This window comes from Alligator mississippiensis, chromosome 4 (assembly GCF_030867095.1).
Source record: "Alligator mississippiensis isolate rAllMis1 chromosome 4, rAllMis1, whole genome shotgun sequence".
NCBI classification, from domain to species: Eukaryota; Metazoa; Chordata; order Crocodylia; family Alligatoridae; genus Alligator; species Alligator mississippiensis.
In genome coordinates, this window is record NC_081827.1 from 231,828,137 (window position 1) to 231,847,389 (window position 19,253).

Here is a 19,253-nt window from a genome sequence, read left to right on the forward strand (position 1 = left end):
ATTACTAGTCTGTTGAATAATGCATTTGTAACACTTTACAGGTAGAATAAAGGCTGAAATTCATTGATTAAATTATTCACTTTGAATAGCTTACTTGGGTGTAGTTGAAAGGCATATTTGAAAGTACTGCTCTTATACAATGCTCTGCTAGGAAAGCTGTTGTGAATTTATGACATATCAACAGCTGTCTTACAGAAAAATTTTCTATTCTATTTTTAACAGGTAATCCTGAAATTTGGGTTGAATATGAATGAAGAGCCAAACATTACATTCTTAAATGTTCCCTCATTTGCCATTCCTAGGTTTCATATAAGGCACTTTAGAATATTTAAATGATTGTTAGATAGTTGTTTTAACTAATTGCAATACCTGAAATATTTGAACAAAGTGGTTGGGACTGGGTGACTTAATATGTTTTTTTTCATTATTATAATTATTATTGTAATTTTTAGATGTGCCTATCCTCTCAGTTTTGGTTCACAGTGGGTTCAGTACTGAACCCATTTTAACTGGGAACTGAAAAGCATGAAGTCTGAAAAGGTTGCTTTTTATAGGGTTACCATATTTCCAGTTTCAAAAAAGAGGACTTCTGTGGGGGAGTGGGATATGATTCGGGGGGGGGGGGGGGGGGTGATGTGCCCATGCCCTTACCCTGCCCCTCACTCCCAACCCACAGTACCTCTCCGCAAACCACGCTGATGCCCCTCACTCCTGACCCTCAGCCCCCTGGCACTGCCCGTGTTGCGTGCTCCCAATCCACAGTCTCCTGCCCCCCACCTGTTCCCCTCACTCCTGACCCACAGCCCTCTGCCCCCCACAGCTCTGTCAGTGTCTCCTAGTTGCCCCACCCTTGTAAGTATGGGCACCTTTACCGCCAGCCCAGACATGCAGCTTCCTGCTGCTCCTGAAGGGCCACTCTGCCCCCTTCCCCCACTGGAGGTAAAGCTACCTTCTCTGCCCTGCTGCAGCTCCAGAGCCTGGACAGTTTCCCCCAGCACCAGCATGCACCACCCTACACTCACAAACCCATCCTCTCCGCATACTCCTGTCACAGTCACACACAGACACAAAGTCCCCCCGAGACAGTCCCCAAGCCCTGGGCCTCCAATGCCCCCTCCCCCCCCATAAACTTACCTGCATCCAGCTGCCAGGGCTGCTTCCACCACCCTGCTTGGCTGCATGAGTGCATGTGGCACCCCCTGCCTCCAATCGCCTTCCCCCTAACCCCAAGCAGTAAATTGCTAGGCCAAGCCGGGAAGTAATAGGGAAAACTTTGATGCTGAACAGAGCAAAATCCTGGACTTTTGTTGAAATTTAAAAAAACCCTCCCAGACAGAGATGGGAGGGCCCAAAAAGAGGACATGTTTGGGAAAAACCAGACACATGGGAATCTTATTTTTAAGAAGCCCAGTTTTTTTGTCCTGTTTAAATTATATTGCAAATTCATAAGGAAATTTTAGTTCTGAGGGTTCTTTCCCATTTTCCCTGGGTTCACACAGGATGGGGTGACACCAGAACTAGCACTAGGTCCAACCTCTGATGCAATAGTAAAATGTAATTTCTGATCTCTGAAAAACAAACTTTCCTTTGTTCTGAGATATAATGTATTCTGTGAGGTAAATGATAATACAATAGTGAGCGTTACACTGAGGGAATTACAAAGGAGTCCTAAGTTTCTGCCAGCCTGTATGAAAAAGATATCTAGTAGACACAAACATTACATGGCCTTATTTTCCTTTGCATTGGAGAAAAACAATGTGGGTAAAGTCTCAGAGTGGAAATCCTATCAAAGAAATGTCTCTTGCATTGGTTGCCCAAATGGGATAAAAGAGATGGGGAATTCCCTGATGCTCATGCCTTTAAATTTACACAACAGGGAGATCGGGCCAGAACTCCTAGAACCTCCAGAGATTTGCATAATTCCAATAGACTGTGGAGGCTACATGCCTCTGATGAAAGTTACTGCATCCACCCACCCAGGCTTCCTCTTGACCCCTAAAGAGGAATGCACCCAGGAGCAAGGAGTCAGTAGAAAAGATATTTCAGTGCCAGACCACATTATAACTCTGGACAGATTGAGATAATGTACATCAGGTATCACCCATTTAATCCTGACCCAATTCCTTAGTTCAGAAGAGATGCTTCCAGAAGACACTGATGCAAAAACCTATTGAGACCTCTTCCTAGATAATGGGATTAAAGGGAGACTAAAATATGACATTGAAGGTTCCTCTCACTGCAGAGTGCTAGAGTTCCCAATATACTGATAACTAAATTCATATTTGTTCATTTAATACCAGTATTTAACCTACAGAATGATCCATTGTATTGACTACTCCAAATAATGTGTATTTTTGCTCCATGTTACAGGTATTATCAGTGGTGGCAGTCCCTCGAAGTTGAGGATGACGTCCGTCAGGCTTGATGGGTCCCCAGGTGACTGAGGAACTCCATTTTGGATGCACATGTTCTTCGGCAATGGGGGCATACTGTTGCATGGGGGAGTGGGATTCGCAGCTCCAGGTTGGTCTACTCCTTTCTCTGCCACCGGCATTTTGCCTCGGCATCGAGTTGTTGGGCCTCAAAGTGGTGCGTGCCTTGGTGGACCAGGTAGTGCCATGCCAAATGGTCAGCAGCTTGCTCCTCACAGCCATTGGTGTTGATACCTCCATACTTGAGAGCGACCTTGAGCGGGTTCTTGTACTGTTTCCTTTGGCTGCCCTTTGAGTGTTGGCCAACGGAGAGCTGGGAGAAGAGAATCTGGTGAGGGAGGCAGCTCTCGGACATCTGGACTTAGTGGCCCATCCATCAGAGTTGGTTTCTCAAGAGCAAGGCTTTGTTGCTGGTGGGCACAGCTTCATGGAGAACACTCGTGATGGCCCAGCAGTCCTCCCATTTGATCCCCAGGATTCGACACAAGCACCACTGGTGAAAGCTCTCAAGGGCCTTGTGGCGAAGTGGAGCTCCCCGCCTAGCCACAGTGCTAGGTTCCCCACTTGCCTTTGGACACACCTCCCACCTGACTCTCCTGCCACACCTTGTTCTTATTAATTAGGATGTTAATTAAGCGGGAGGCCACCCATTTTATGCCCTGATGCCAGGGGGCACCATGTGTGGCTCCGACCCTCCCCTACACCACAGCCCATGCTTCGCAAATGGCATCCGACTGTTAGTCTCACCAGCCCCACACTGGGCTCCAGAATCCTCCTATCAGGCCCCCTCCTTGATCCCTCTGCTCAGGCAGCCTACCCTGCCATCATTTGGGCTGCCGAGCTCCCAGTAGCTATCTCCCCTCTTGGGTGTGGTCCCCCCCGGAACCTTCAGCCACACAGGCCCTGGCCTCACCTCCAAGGCCAGGCGGGACCCCGGCCCTCTGCTCCGAGCGTCTCTTGCAGTGGGCCCCTGGCCCTTTTGACCTTCCTGGTCCTGGCCCCAGCATTGACCAGTTGAGGGGGTACTCTACCTCTGGCCTCTCTCACTAGCCCCACACTCTCTCTCAGGTCCATCTTCCTAGATGTGGTAGCTGGGGTACCTCACACCACGACTGGGTCTCACAGGGGACTCTCCCTCTCCCCCTGGAGCAGCAGGTTGTGGTGCTACTTAAGATCTTACTTTTGACCCACACTCGGCCTCCCAGCAGCGGAGGACTTACCAGGGTCAGGACTTGCCCCTCTCTCTCTTGGACTGAGTCCCCTTTACTCGGCCTCTGGCCCAAACTTCAGCCTCAGGCGTCCAAAGACCTACCTGGGCCTACTCCCCTCACTTGGGGCTCCACACCGCCCCCTCACCTGGGGCTCCACACCACCCCCTCCACTCGGGGCTACTGACCTCTGCCCCCTTCCCTCGGGGCTCTATACCACCCCCTCACTTGGGGCTACTCATCTCTTCCCCCTTCACTTGGGCTTCACAGTGCCCCCTCGCTTAGGGCTACTTGTCTCTGCCCCCTTCACTCAGGACTCCACACCACCCCCCTCACCCGGGGCTCCAGATCTCGGCCCCCTTCACTAGGGCGCCATACCGACCCCTCCACTTGGGGCCACGGGGCTTTCCTCCCCAGTGAGCTCAGGTGGCCGCCGCCATACCTGGCCCCAGCTTTCCCTCTCAGGGTCTTGCACCCCCACAGGGCTCAGGTGGCCGCAGCTGTGCCTCGCCCCTACTGTCTCCGGTGTCACGCAACCCACCCAAAGGTGAGGGCTAGGGTTAAGGTGCCCCTACTCACTTTTCACCAGGCTGATAACTTGTCTGGCATTTCCTGGGGGCTCCCATACCACTGAGAGGCCCACCAGGCCACCCACTCCCGGCAGGAAGCCATTTTAGGTCATGCCCAGGACCAGGAGCCTTCAATCCATCCCCTACAGCTCCTCCCTTACCTACAGGATGATACATGAAACCTCACAGCCAGGCAATGTTACTGCCTTCCCAGCCAGCAGGGAACTGAGCTCTTTATATAAGCAGCTAGAGATCTAAAATGGCTGCCTTAATCAAGCACCTGCTGGCTGCTTAGCTTTGGTCTTAAAGTGGCAGGCACCAACAGTGCCCTGCCACACACCTTCCCCCTTTAAATGGTACCTAGGGGGTTTCCCCTGCTGCTCCTCCAAAGCAGGCTCCCACCGGAGTCTGTGGGAGCCCCCAAGTGGCAAGCACCCTCAAAGGTGCTCTGACACAGGCCTTAATGTGGTGTTGGTAGATGTTACAGGCTTCACTGAAGTAGAGGAGGGTGGTCAGCACAACAGCCTTATAAACCAGGACCTTTGTCGACTTTCCAAGATCTCTATTTTCAAAGATAGGTTGTCACAGCTTGATGAAGGCAGCACTGGTGCAGTTGACATGATGCTGGACTTTTTCATCGATGGTAGCCTGTTGAGAGAGGTGGGTGCTGATATATGGAAAGTCCTCCAAGTACTCCAGAGTCTCCCTGTCTATGTAGATAGCGCAAGGGATATTCAGCTGGTCTGGGGAGTGCTGGAGAACCTTCATCTTGGCGACATTCAAGGACAGGCCAAGTCTCTTATACAAAGCATTGAAGATATCTAGTGTTGCTTGCACATCCTGTGCAGAGTGAGCTATCATGCAACAATCATCCGCAAACTGAAGGTTGTGGATGTCCTTGGTGGTTTTGTTTTTGCCCAGCAGCACCCAAGAATGAAAAGCTTTCTGTCCAGTCGATACTGGATATTGATGAAGGATACTGGACCATCTCTAGGGATCCTGGTTTTCTCTGATAAAAAAATCATAAATTCTCTGACAAAAAATTGCAAATTCTCTGATAAAACCCCCCAAATCTGTTATTAAGATTAAAAGCCCCCTGCAGCCCCCCCAGCCCTGCTGGTGCCCCTCACTGCCCCCACAACAGCCCCCACCCTACTCGTGCCTCCTACCCCCACCCAAAGCCTCTGCCCCCCAGCCCTGCTGGAAGGGGCCCCCATCTGCCAGGACTATGGGGCCAGGGACCCAAGTCTGCAGCTCCCTGCTCCTAACAGCAGGCATCTGCAGCAGAAGCAGCATGGAGCCGGCTTCCCCACTGCTGCTGCTTGCTTGGGCAGTGGTGGGGCCAGCTTCTGGCTCCCCACAGCCCTGCCGGTCCCCCCCAGCTGTGACCTGCAACCCCCCCAGCTCTGCCAGAGGGGCCCCCAGCCTCTGCAAGCCCCACTTACCTCACAGGCTCTAGGAGAAGAGTGAAGCTGAGCTGAGCCCGCAGCTGTGGCCGACTGAGAGCCTCAGGCCCCACCCTTCCCCCTCCCCGTCCACCTCCGGGCAGGGCTGGGGGTTTCCCATCCTGTTTGACAACAGCTCTTGCAGGCTGGAGCTCAATCAGCCTGCTGAGCTGTTTGCTAAAGCAGGGAATCCGTGGGTTTCTCTGCTAAAAGGAGAAATCCACGTTTTCGCTGATAGAATGGGGAAATCCATGGTTTTATCTGTTTTTCTGTGGGAAACAGAAAACCAGGATCCCTGAATTCATCTTGGATGAGGTCGATGATGACAGTCAGGTAGATGGGGAACAGGGTGGGGGCGATCACACAGCCTTGTTTGACCCTGGTCCGGATGTGGAAGGCATTGGAATGATCCAAAATATTGACTCCTCTAGATAATGTGTATTTTTGCTCCGTGTTACAGGTATACAGAGACACTAAGGGCATGTCCACATGAGCATGCACATGCCCCTTGCCCTGCCTCAAACCCCTTTGAGGTGGGGCAACACGCACGTGCGGGAACAAGAAAATGTTCCCGGCGCTGTAAACTTGCAGTGTGGGGAGAAAATTAGACCCCTGGATATCCAGGGTCTAAAAAATTTGATATTTAAAAAAGCAGAGCAATGGGGCTGGGTCCTCAACAGAGACATTCTGGCTGCCAGAATATCTCTATGGTTGCCCCCGACCCTGGTGCTGAAACACGTGGCCGGCCAGGCTGCATGTTTCAGCACCAAGGCTCTGGTGATGATGAGTAAGGGGTCGGGGGGCTGAAGCAGGGGGGAGGGGACCATGGGGGTGACCCCGACGGCCCCACCCACTCCCCCAGAACCCCCGACCCCTGCCGCGGCTGGTCCCATCCCCCCAAACCTCCCCACCCCTGCACTTATCTGCAGTTCAGCTGCTGTGTGGCTAACTGGGGCCCTGCCCACATAGTGCGGGGAAGGGTGAAAGCCTCAGCAGCCCCAGCCTGGGCCATCCTGTCCCTCCGCTGTCCTGTGCTGCCTGAGCAGGCTCTGCCAGGAGGCCCTGGAGCCCCTCCCACCCCTGCTTCTAAGGTAAGCAGAGGCTTTTTTTTCCCTTTTTCTGTTTTTTCTTTTTAAGTGATGGTGCCTGTGGTTGTGGGGGTAGCCATGGGGGCCTGGGGATGCAAGTTGGGGGGGAGAGGCTGGGTGGGGCAGCCATTGGGGAGTCTGGGGGTAGGGCTGGGTGGGGCAGCCATTGGGGGGGCTGCAGCAACTGGTGGGGAATGGGGCCAGGTGGGGTAACATTTGGGGGGCTGGAGTGGGGCATGTGGGTTTTGCAAGGGGGGTGGTAGCCCCTGTGGGGGCCATTTGGCTCCCGTTGGGGGGCCGTACCCCTTGTGTAGGGGTTGAATCCCCTGTTGGGAGGCCATACCCCTTGTTTGGGGGTTGAACCCCCTGTTGGGGGGCCGAACCCCTTGTTTGGGGGTTGAACCCCCTGTTGGGGGGGGCGTACCCCTTGTGAGAGGGCCAAACCCCTTGTTTGGATGTTGAACCCCTGTTGGGGGGGCATACCCCTTGTGTGGGGGCCATTGCCCTGTGGGAGTGCAGCAAAACATGTATTCATGAAACATGTATTATAGTTCACTTTATAATTATAAGAGACTTGCTTTAACACTGTAAGATATATCAATAAAACATTGTCCAACTGATCACTGTCTCTTTCTTGCTCTCTGTCTTTATAGTGGTCTTTTGTTTTACTTGTGGAGGAACATGGATTTGGGGGTATTTTACAGAGTGACTTTGGGATTTTTTTATCAGGGATTTTTCAGTTTTCCAATAGGGAACCCCAGAATTCCTGCTAGGGAGGCCAGTGGCAGGACCCTGCTTGCTCAGAGCTGGCACTTCGGACCCATCTGGCTGTGGCTGACCTCCTGGACAAATGGGGACAGGAGGACATGCTCTGACAGTTCAAAGCAGGCCTCCACACCTGGAACATCTTCTGGATGATAGCTGCCCAGATGGCTGGGCAGGGGCACAAATAGCAGTAGTGCCGCACAAAGGCCAACCCTGTAACCACAGTCCACTGGTAGCTGGCCCAGAGGGGCAGATGCCTCTACTGGCTCTGCAGTCCCATCCGAGTCTGGCAAGTACACCGCAGGTCACAGCCAGGCCGCAGCCCCCACTGCTAGACTGCTGCAGTGGGTAGAGGGTGCAGGGAACTCTCAGGGCTGCTTCAGCAGTCCAGTTGGCACCAGGGGTAGTGTCCCCAGGTACCAACTGGCTGGGCCACAGAAGCTCCTGAGAGCTAGTAGCCCTGAGCTACTTGCCAAGGCATCTTTTTATACTGCTGGGGCCAGGACAGGGTAGCTTTTTATACTGCTGGGGACATCGCTCCCAGCTGGACCTGGGCTCTAGCTCTCCCTGGCTGAAGATCCAGGAGGAGCCAGGCAGCTTTTTTTTGCCCCAAGTGGCACAATTTGCTCCACAACAAAGTGCATGTCTGAGCACGTGCGCTGAAGCAAAAAGCCCCGGTTCAAATTTGCACTGCTTTTATTTGAGCTGCTGCAAGTGCACGTGTAAAGCTGAGATATAATTATGTCAGCCAAAATATAAAGTAATAATGAGACTTTCTTCTAACTGAGAAATAACGGGTATGTACGTTCCTTCCCCAAATACACAGAGTCTGGGTGTTAGCTGTCAGATAGCTCAAATTTTAGGGAGATTTTAACTTGTAAATCTAAAATATTTTACATAAACATAAGGGTAAATATAAACTAATGACCAAAAGACAGAGCCAAGATAATTAAACTAGGTAATAATATTTAGCTCACATCCTATAAGAGCCAGGAAGACAGAAAGACTTTTTTCTTTTTCCTGTCAGATGGGTCAGCAAGTTTTTCTCATACACAGCTTCTCTGAAAAACTAAGGCCAGGTACAGACATTATATTTTTACTGGTATAAGTGATTGGAAACCAGTCTATATACCCAGAACAGAAGTTTGGTGCAAATAGACTGCTTTAAAAATTGCAGAACCCAAACCAAGATAAACCTGGATCAATGTGCATTCATACTTAATCCATTTAGGTTAGACCAACGAATCGAACTTCTGTACCAGATCCCGTAGCAATTTATGTTAGGTCTCTGTCCCCAGAATCCCAGGCACCTTTGTGGCCTCCCCACTAGCACTCGCCCCGTACTTGGCTGCTCTGGCAAGCACCCAGCAGGCCCCATTCCTGAGCTCTCACAGAACCAAGTAAGCACAGACCCTTTCCAACACAGACCTTTTCCGCAGCCCTGCCTCCTGCCTCTGGCCGGCTGCCAGCAGGCATTGTTGAGGGTGGGGGGAACAGAGACATCTATGCCCCTGCAGAAATCCTACCACAAAGCACCTGACCATGTACACAAAGTCCGGGCACTAAGCTCAGGAGAATCACCACAAGCCGGAGCAGCACCACAGAGCCTGACTGGGCTGCCGGGCACAAGGAAGCATTCCCGTGTCTCCCTGCCATATTGTCTGTCAGTTACAGACAACTGTCAGCTGTAGACAGGAAGCACTGAGTGTGGGATGGGGGGGCATGGGCGACTGGTGCCTCCTGGTTTTGGGGGGGCACCAGCTGCTGATCACCAATGGGGGAGGGGAGGGGGGCAGGGTCCCCAGCAGCCAATCGTCACTGTTGGCAGAAGTGCTGGTGGCAAACCAGAAGCACCAGTAGCAAACTGGAAGTGCCACCGATGCTTCTCAAGGGGGGAACCAGCCAGCACTCCCCACTCCCTGGCCAGAGGCGGCCAATTTTAGGGGGGCATATGCCTCTATGTACCCCATAGCATTGCCTATGGGGGGGGGGTGGATGCTCACCCGACTGGCAGTCTGGTTGGGCTCTGTGGTGCTGTTCCTGCTCATGGGAGTTCTCCTGGGCTCAGTGTCAGGTGTGTACGTACGTCATGGGGTGCTCATAACAGGGTTCATGCAGGGACTCAGCCTGCCTGCAGTTGACAGATACCTGTGGATGACAGACAATGCAGCAGGGAAGGAGAGAATGCTCGCCCATGCCTGCTAGACAATCAGGGGTGGCCCCGATGCTTGGTAGTTTCTTACATACATGCCCCCTGCCCCCCTCCAAAGGGCAAATGTGTGTTCTGTTCTCTACTGATCCTACCTACACCCATTAAAGAAAACCATGTAACTTAGATCTTCTATTCCACCTCAGGCTTTTTGAATGTCTGTACTTAGTGTAAGTGAAAGTGACTTCTGATGAATTTCTGCCTCCTGAGACAGGCTAAGCCTGTCAGGAAAAGACAAGAAATATTATGCAACTTCCACCATATGATGTGATTTTTTGTGAACTGGCCAGATAAACCAGTAACAAACTGAATATTCATGGTAAATCTGATAAAAGTTCACAAATATTCAGAGACAGAAAAAGTTTGTGAAATATTTTTATAGCCAATTTATAATTATGAACAAAATTTGCTTCTATTTTATGGGCACTTTTGGAATGTGAATCAAGGTTGATTTTAAATACCTCTAAACCTCACAGCTCTCTTATTAATCTCTAGTTTTGTGTTTGTTAACAGGTCCTTATATGTTTCAGATACTAATTCCAAACTGATGGGTAAAATGGCAAGCATTCTGAGCAATTCTGCAGAATTGAGTTTTGAACTGAAGATATTAGTATTATATAAAATGTTGTTACATTATTTTCTTCATTCCAATTGTTTTCTTCAGATGCAACATAATCATTACATTAATTATAAACTAACAGACAATTCTGAGACCTATACTTACCTCCAGGAAGTAACATTACCCACTTGTATAAAAATTCTCTGAACTAGTAAGAGAAGAAAATAATAAAGTTCTTATAATATTCCTTTGCTAAAATAAAATTAACAGAGTATTTTCTTAGTTGATTGTTTAACATCTTACTCCTGTCACTTATTTCCTTTCATCCTTATTTTTGTTTTCCTTTATTCATATTTCATTTCTTGAACTCCTTATCTCTCTAATCCCTTATCCTTTATGTTCTTGCTTTATCTCTCATTCCACCATTTTCTTCTATGTTTCCTAAGCCTATCTCCTTTCCCATGCTAGGCTCCCCAGGCTTTTCATGCCCTCTGAACCCTTTTCCCTTTCCCCCAGTTCCATACCTTTCCCATCTCTTTCATTTTCCTTACAGCAATCTGCACAGAACAATACCAGAAGTAAAACTGGCAAGCTGACAAAAAGAACAGTTGGAAAGAAAAGTTTACTCAAAGAAAGAGAGGCTTATTTCTTTTAAAAAAATATATCTATGGGAAGGGGTTTGCCAAATCATCTGCTTTTTCAGATGCAGATTATTGAGCCTGTTTTACACTGTGTGTGGGGAAAGGAACAAAAAGGACTTTCAGACTACCAGATGACTTGAGTATACCTAGGTATACTCTGATGTGGAGCAGGACATCAGTAACTCTGAAATGAGTATTCTGTGTTATGTAAAAATAGCAATCTGAAACTAAGAACTCATGTAAAATAGCACAAGCTGGGGATACAAAGGTTTAGCTTGCTTCATTTTTACAAAGGTATTGCAGGTAATCTCCAAACAGTGAGATAAGCTAATAATTATGTTAAAATGTCTATAATCCTGTTTATCAGCTTCCTGAATAATCTGGGCGGAGTTATTAAAGAAAAGGAGGATGGTGTGAAAAGGGCTAAAACAGGATAAAGGTGTAGCCTCTCTTCTCCTGGCTCATTACAACCGGAGAGGCTTCAAATAATTAATAACTGGAGTGAGAGTTGATTTATTTTGGTATTGATTTTTATTGTTTGAAAATAAGGCAAAGTGTATGAAGTGAATTGTGGTTAGGATTTTTATTCTACCTCCTTTTCCCTTGCTGGTGAGCTTGAATCTTGACTTATTGTGACTTACTGAAAGAGGTACTCTGGTAAGAATTCGTCAGCATCTGTAAGTTACTCTTTCAATCAGCTTTTATATCCTGAAGTGGCTTGACTTGCATAGATTTTTAAAAGAGTTATAACAAGTAGTTAATTAAGTCCATTTTGGGGCCTACTAAACTTCATGGTGTCCAGTTCATATCTCTGTGGATTAACACAGTAGAATCTAACCACTCTGAAAAAAGAAATGTGTAAACTCACCAGTAGGTCAGTATCATTGACTTTTTGATAAAACTTTTTCAAAATTAAGGTGGTTTTCAAATACACAAATTTTTAAAGGAGGACAGATGACAGAAGGCACCCGGGTTCAGAGTAAATTACTCAGATCTCTCTCTCTCACCTATAATCAGCAAGCTACAAAAAAAAATCCTAAAGTTTGATATTTTTGTTGTGGCTTCCTATGTCTTCTAGCAGCCTATCCTGTACATCAAAGGTCACAAAAGAACACAATGAGTCACTAGAAACGCCAGAAGAATGCTGTATGAACAATTATTATACGTAAACTGCACCCTGGTATTTCATGTCTCTGCCAACTCGAAGTAATACAGCCCATTTCCTTTCCTCTACCTCCCCCCTACCTTGCAGTCCTTGCCCATAATAGTAAATAGCTTCCTTATTCTGCTCCAGGAGGCTTGTGTCTTATTTATTTTTTTTTGCATTCATACTCTTGCATTTTGGCATTTTGGGCTGCAGTGATTTGAAGTCTTCTGGTGAAATGTTTTAGGCTCCATCCTGGTTTTCTTTAGCATCAGTGCTGCAGAGTCTCCATACTGCTGCTAGGCTATGCAGCTGAAGACACCATTAAATCACCCTTATTCATTCGTTCCTCCTTGATCATCTCCACATCCTATAGCTGAAGAAATCAGTGCAGATCCCTCTGCATCCATTAACTCCATTCAAATCAGCACAATATAATCCATACTGGGTCATATAATGTGAGTCAGTGCCAAATAGACCCTTATTTTGGTGGTTTTCACATAGAAGTAATAATGACCCACCAACCTTGGAATTTTATTTTATATTGAAACCCCAATTTTCATACTTTGAGTGTCTGAAAGTGCCAATGACTTGTTTCGTTGCTGTTATGTACCATAGAAGCTGATGGGCATGCTTGTCTTACTTATCATGTGCTCTATGGCTTAATATCTTAGGAAAAAAAGAAAAAAGTAAAGGATTTTATTGACTAAATACTGGCAGGGGGAAACAAAGCAGGAAGTGTTTTTTTGAAGCATATATGACTTTTGTGAGAGTTAATTAGGTAATGCCAATATAAAGTTAGCTTTTTGAATTCATTGTTATTACCTATACATTCAAAGAGCTCTGCAAGTTGTTGAATATTATACGAATTCCACAGGTTGATGTCTATTACTTTTCAGAAGCAACAGTGTTATCTAGAAAAATTCTAATGACAAGCAGTACCAACTGGCATTCTCTCAAGCTTTCTGCAGTAAGAAAAGAAAAGGGGGAAGTATGATAACATCTGAATAAGCTTCCCTGAAGAAAAGTTTTAGTTAAATCATAAGCTTTGTTTTTAGGATTGTATGGCTGTTGCATTTCTGCTTTTCTATCTGGAATGTGAAGAGGAAGGACAGCAGATAAAGATGTTTAACTATTCTCAAACTAATCATATTTTTCTTTATACAACTCTAGTAAAATGTGTTTTGAAGTAAAATATTCCTTCATGTTTTATGCCTCAAATCTTGTAGTGTCACCATTAGCAAATGATACCATTAGCAAATGATTTAACTGCACCTTGCTTCAGTTAACATTGATTTACCTAACAGGTAAGTTATCTGTAAGGTTTGCTATCAGACTTAATACAGTGTAGTGTTAAAAGTCTAGTCAGAAGGTCCAGCGTTCTGATCCTAAAGTTGACAGCAATTGAACAACCTACTGAAATGAATGTAGAGACTACAGTGAGCTTTCAAAATATGTATTGCAAGACTGAAATCTAAGTTTGGATTCTTCACTCAACATCCTGTTTTCACCTGTTTAAAAATAAATTAAAAATAAGGAGACAGTGATCTGTGAGGATTATGGTCCAGTCTTGGAGGAGGCCCATATCATGCCCACAAAACCCCAGTGAAATCATTTTGTTTCCACATTAGTTTAAGGGCAGACCCACCATCAGCTCCTTCAGTGAGTAACATTATTAATGTTGTTTAAAGTTTGCAGTAGTACACAGTAAAGTGTTTTGGTATCCCTGAATGAAAGCTGCTATAAAAATGCATCATTATTAATAAATAGTTTTAGGGTCAGGTTTTAAGAAGTGTGTGGCATGTTATAAGTTCCTGACTGGTGAGTTTTGCCGACTCTGAAATGCACTTGAAAACCATAATGTGCATTTGCCCATACCTTTATGCGTGCAAAAATCCAGCAGGATTATACTGTCAGATAGCTTTCAGAAATTGAACCTACACGCACACACAAAACAAGAAAATAATATGCACTCTTGTAATGTAATTTTACAAATGTGGCCTGCCATAAATTATGTAAATTAATTAAAATGCTCAAAACTCACTGTACTATAAAATACTGAACACAATGAGACTTAATACGAGAACATTAAGAATTTCAATCCTCCTCTGGAAAGATAAGATACCCGTCTCATTCTCTTTTAGCTACACTATCAGAAAGTAGGAGAGTGGGGGCAGTTGAAACAGAGGGTTGTGTTTGCTCCTCCAAAGTTTTATTGTGTTTTTTGCCTTTGCCACAGATGCTCCATGCTCATCAGCTGCTGTGTTCCTCAGAGGGAGGGAGGGGAGGGAGAAAGAAAAATTGCCAATAACATGGTACCCTTAAGTGTAGGCATGCATAAAAAATTGCTGAAAATTGGGTTGTGGTATGTGTTCTTATTTTAGTTTTGCCCTTGTTAACGTCTTTTTAATAAACAGGTGCATACACTTCCCCAAGCTGTCACTGTTGTTTACCCAGTCTGCACACTTTATAAAATCGACTAATGGAATAGACCCAATCATCATAAGGCTCTGTGTTAATAAACGAGAGCTTCAAACTTTTCATGAAAATACTGTTACAATATAGCAATTCTGATTTATTTATTTATTTGATAAAAGCTTTCAAGCTTTGTTTTTAAAGATAAGCCTGTGTCTCATTCTGGTGTTACTTACGTTCATTCAGCATGATATTGTACGTAGCATGTTTCACACACGCTTTACAGAGTTACAAAACATATATGGGTTGGGGAGAGATGGAGATGAGGTCTTTGAGGGGGGAAATAGAAATCAAGTATCAACTGGGATTTTAAATTAAGTATAATATTGTTGTATGTAAACATACAGAAGGCTCCAGTTACAATGCTCTGCGCAGAACAAGGCTCTTGTACCATGAAAGACAGAACTGTGGTAAGACTATGGGAAAAGATAGAAAGAGGCAGCATTGAAAAAGTAAATAGTGAAAGAATATTTAAGTAGGCTGGATCAATAATTAAATTACCGATAGATTAATAGTTGAATATGCTAAAGGCATTAACTTTATCTTCCTTTCGCTTCCCAGTCACACTACCAGCAATCAGGTACTTCTGTTCAGTCAATCTGGGACAGATAACTTTAATGGTACACAACACAGAATTGCTGCAAGTAACAAGTTTCTGCATCAAAGTCTTTAGTGAACATGTCGCTTGCAAGATGTGCCCGACTGATGGACCTTGTGAATTTATGTTTAAGTTGACATATCCAATTATAATCTCCTAAAGAGAGAGAGATGATTTTTATGATGTGAACAACTGTCTGTAAGGAATATGACTGATCTACTTCACAAAATCTAACAAATTGCTACCGTAAGGGGGGACTACTTTGGGATGCTACTGGCCTTAGTTGGGCTCAAGTCTGGCATATATATGAAAAGGTTCATAACCCATTATAAATCCCTGAACCCATCCAGCCCCCACTATTTAAGTAAGAAGAACCGATTGCTGTGGATGACTTCATAGGGCTACAAGCTGTTTGATTAGACTAAAAATATTTGAGTACTCCCTACCTTGGTCTGTTTTGCTGTGCCTTGATGAGAAACAACACTGATGATGCAGCTTTTACTATTAATGTTGCTTTTACTATTAATGTTGCTTTTTCTGGGAAAACAAAAAGCAGAGGGTGGATTTTTTACAGTAGGCAGATGGAGTGATTTACAGTGGGGGTGGGTGGGGAAAGCACTAAAGTACTCATTAGGGGCATACTTATTAGGCCAAGCAAATAGTTAATCCCTGTCACATAGAGGTAACATAGTTGCCAACCTTGAACTCTAAATTAAAAGCACTCTGAGTGCAAGAAAGTGATTCTTTTCTGCAGCTTCCTCAGTACCATCCCTCTACCATAATACTGTGGTATTTTTCTTTCTTTAAATTCTGGGCTCCAACTAATTACTGGCAGGAAGTGCCTATTTTTATGCCATTCGTATGCAAATGAGTGAGAAAAGTAGAAAAATATTCTCAAGGAACAGTTACAATATCTGTCCATAGATTACTAGCCAATTAGAAAATGGTATTATAGCTGCAGGACGTTAGCAGAAGACTATGGCCAAAATGTTTCTGGGTGGGAGCCTGAAGTTTAACTTCAATGAGACCTGTAGATACTTAGTCCCTTTTCTCTGAAAATGAGGCCTTGGGTGTCTCAAATTGGTCACTTGCAAATTAGTAGAAACACTTTACCATTTTGGCCTTCATTTCGCTGCCTCAATTTGTGTTCTACCCATAAAATAAGAGTGAAGGTGTGCTGAGAATAAACAATATAACAGGACTGATGCTTCCTGCATTTTGTAACTCAGCATATCTACTGACAGGAACAACGTTTATAAGATGAGGGCTAAATTTTGCAAATGTTATAATATGTAAATGTTTATTATTATTTACTTAAGATTTTCAATATTTCTTGCTTCCACTTAGTCAAAACAAAACAACCCTCCTCTCCCACCTTGCAAACTGCCCATCTTGTGATATTTTGGCCCTTCAACTTATTGATGGTATTTGTATAGAGGCACATGACAATGCGAAACCATCTGAAAACAAATTAGCTCATTTTTTCTTGACTGTAAGAGAATACCTGATTTTTAATTTAGGTTAATCCCTATGCAGATTGGGCTCCTTTCCTACCCAAAGCAAGGAAAAAAATGTAATTCTTAAGGGCACTGTCTCACAGTCCTTACACAGTTAAACTTCCTGGGAATGTTGCCCGTCTTGGGCTTCTCCTATCTTTATCTCAAGCCTTCCTTTCAAAAAGTAGTTTAGTCTACTTCCACATACCTAAAGATAATAAATGTGCTAAAACTGAGTCAAGGCTAGAAATCTTATTTTTGTGAAAACCTGTCTGAGGATCCTTGTAACTCAGGCTGGGGCACCTGAGTTTTTACAAAACACACCACCATATCACCTATATCCTATGCCTGAGATCTCAATAGTTATAACACCTGCAAAAGTTTGATTCTCCACAGGAAAGAATATACTCCTCCTCCAATCCCTCAATAAGCCTGATTATACTCGCTTTATTTTGCTTCTCCCACACCAACTCCTTTTTCATGGTTTTTATCTTTCCTCAGCTGCACTTCAAATTCCTTTTAGTACCTCTTTGTTTTCCCCTAAAATCATCATCACCCAACCTCCTCTGGTATTTCCCAGTCTTCATTTTCCCCAACATAGCACTTCTTTTTCCAGTCTGCTTTGCAGATGCTGTAGGTTGTGAAACCTAGTAAACTATCTACTGTAAAATATCCTGGAAATGAACCACCTACTCTTTATGTACTCTCTCTAAGCTACTGGGCTAAGAAAACACCATTCACTTATCCACAGTACAGTATGCACTTATCATTAAGTTAATACAAGCAATGCGTATTAGCACTGACATTCTGTGTACTTAGAGTATTAGCAGCCCTGCAACTGCCTAGCTCCCATCATTTTCAATGCTGCTTCTAGCAGTATGGAAACTGATCATCCAAAGTTTGAAAGTGAACGGAGTTAGTTTCAGGGCTGTTTGTGAGGAGTCTTAAAAACTGAAGGGAGAGGGCAGTCTTGAAAATGATGGAATTGGTCAGTTCCAAAGGCTTCTAATAGCAGTCCCATGACAGCTGCTCTCTCTTTACTTTCTGGCAGACTTACACAGTTAGAAACTAGACAATCACAGTCACAGCTAGCATGTAGTTAAGGGGAGTACAACTACCCTATAAAGCTGACAGTGGGGATGAAAGCTGCTATGCACTCAAGTGGTCTATGCATTTAACCGACTCTGTCCTTACAATACAAGGCGGTGGTTCTCAATCTATTGAGGCTGGAGGCAGCCCTGGGCAAATGCCAGCTCTTACTTTTGACTTGTTTTGCTCGTTATTCTTCTGTAGTTAACTTTGGTGATGAAGACCCCACATGACGGCTGGCTATACATGTGCTGCAGATGGGGCATTTTAATTAGGGTGATACCACTCTAAATAAAACAGATTACTGTGACAGATTAAGCCCCGCACCTTTCAAAATGGCTGGGAGGGTGCTTTAGCTAAACCTGGTGAATATGCTTTAGTTAAAGTGCCCCCGCAGCCATTTTGAAAGGTGGGGGGGTTAACACGCGTGATGGTGAGGGGGCTCATTCCTGTTCCAGTTAGATGAATGGAGTCTGCTCTGACACCTAACTGGAATACAAACCGGCATGTCTGCGGGCACGATGATCTTCCAAGGTCCCTTACAGCCTTACAATCTGTGAATCTATAGGCAGCCGTATGGGCCTGTGGCTGCCCCTACATGTGCCGGTTTGTTAGGAGTCAGAGCAGACTCCATTCATCTAACTGGAACAGGAACGAGCCCCCTCACCATCACGCGTGTTAACCCCCCCCATCTTTCAAAATGGCTGCAAGCCTGCTTTAGTTAAACCTGGTGAATGAGCTGTAGTTAAAGTGCCCTGCAGCCATTTTGAAAGGTGGGAGGCTTAATTCCTGTCACAGAGAGGTGTTTTAATTAGAGTGGTACCACCCTAATTAAAATGCCCCGCCCACAGCACATGTATAGGCAGCCACCCTGTGTGGGGGGAAAAAAAGCCATCCTATCCTGTTGTGGTCTTGCTGAGGTCTTTGTCATCAAAGAAACTACAGAAAAATAACAAGAGCAAAACAAGTCAAACGTAAGAGTACCCTTCCTGTAGGAAAACCCAACTCCACTCTACAGGCAATTCTCACTTCGCGCTCTTCATTGCATCCCGAAAATCTGGGCGCGAAGCGAAACCGACCCGAGACGGCAACCGCGAGCATTACAACGAAACTCGCCGCGCGCTCAGCAGAACCGGGGATCAATTTAAAATGAGCGTCGTGGTGAACCCTGCTGCCGTCTCGCTGAGGTCTGTCACCAGCGTGAACCCCGGAAAAGCAATATAGAGCAAAACGTGTCCTTTGCATTTGTGAAGAGAGGAGGTCCGGGCGCCGGGCTTGGCCTGCTCTGGACCACGGCCCCTGTCTGCTCAGGAGCCCAACATAAACGCCTTCTTTTTTCTTTTTCTTTCCACCCCCGCCCCCCCGGGCGAAAGCGGGGTCTGTTTCTTTTCTCTTTTTACCTCGACACAACCCACTGCTGACGCACCGGGCCTAGCTGTACGGCCGGGGATGACGGAGGCCCGGGCAAGGGGGCGCCCATGGCGGGGGCGGGGGCGGTAGCGCGGGCCGGGCCGGGCCGGGCCCGTTGTCGGCGG

General features: G+C 45.9%; 1 long non-coding RNA gene across 2 annotated transcripts; it reads right to left on the reverse strand.

The window, feature by feature from the left end:
* Positions 1-1,581: 1,581 nt before the first annotated feature.
* LOC109281351 (uncharacterized) lies at positions 1,582-19,196 on the reverse strand. 2 transcript variants are annotated; one of them, XR_002087965.2, is made up of 3 exons: positions 19,119-19,196; positions 9,511-15,670; positions 1,582-5,218 (listed from the first exon to the last, which is right to left on the reverse strand). It is a non-coding gene; the product is annotated as an uncharacterized LOC109281351 (long non-coding RNA). The 2 variants fall into 2 exon arrangements; XR_009462127.1 differs by lacking the exon at positions 19,119-19,196 and having other exon boundaries at positions 9,511-18,571.
* Between the last annotated feature and the right edge of the window lie 57 nt (positions 19,197-19,253).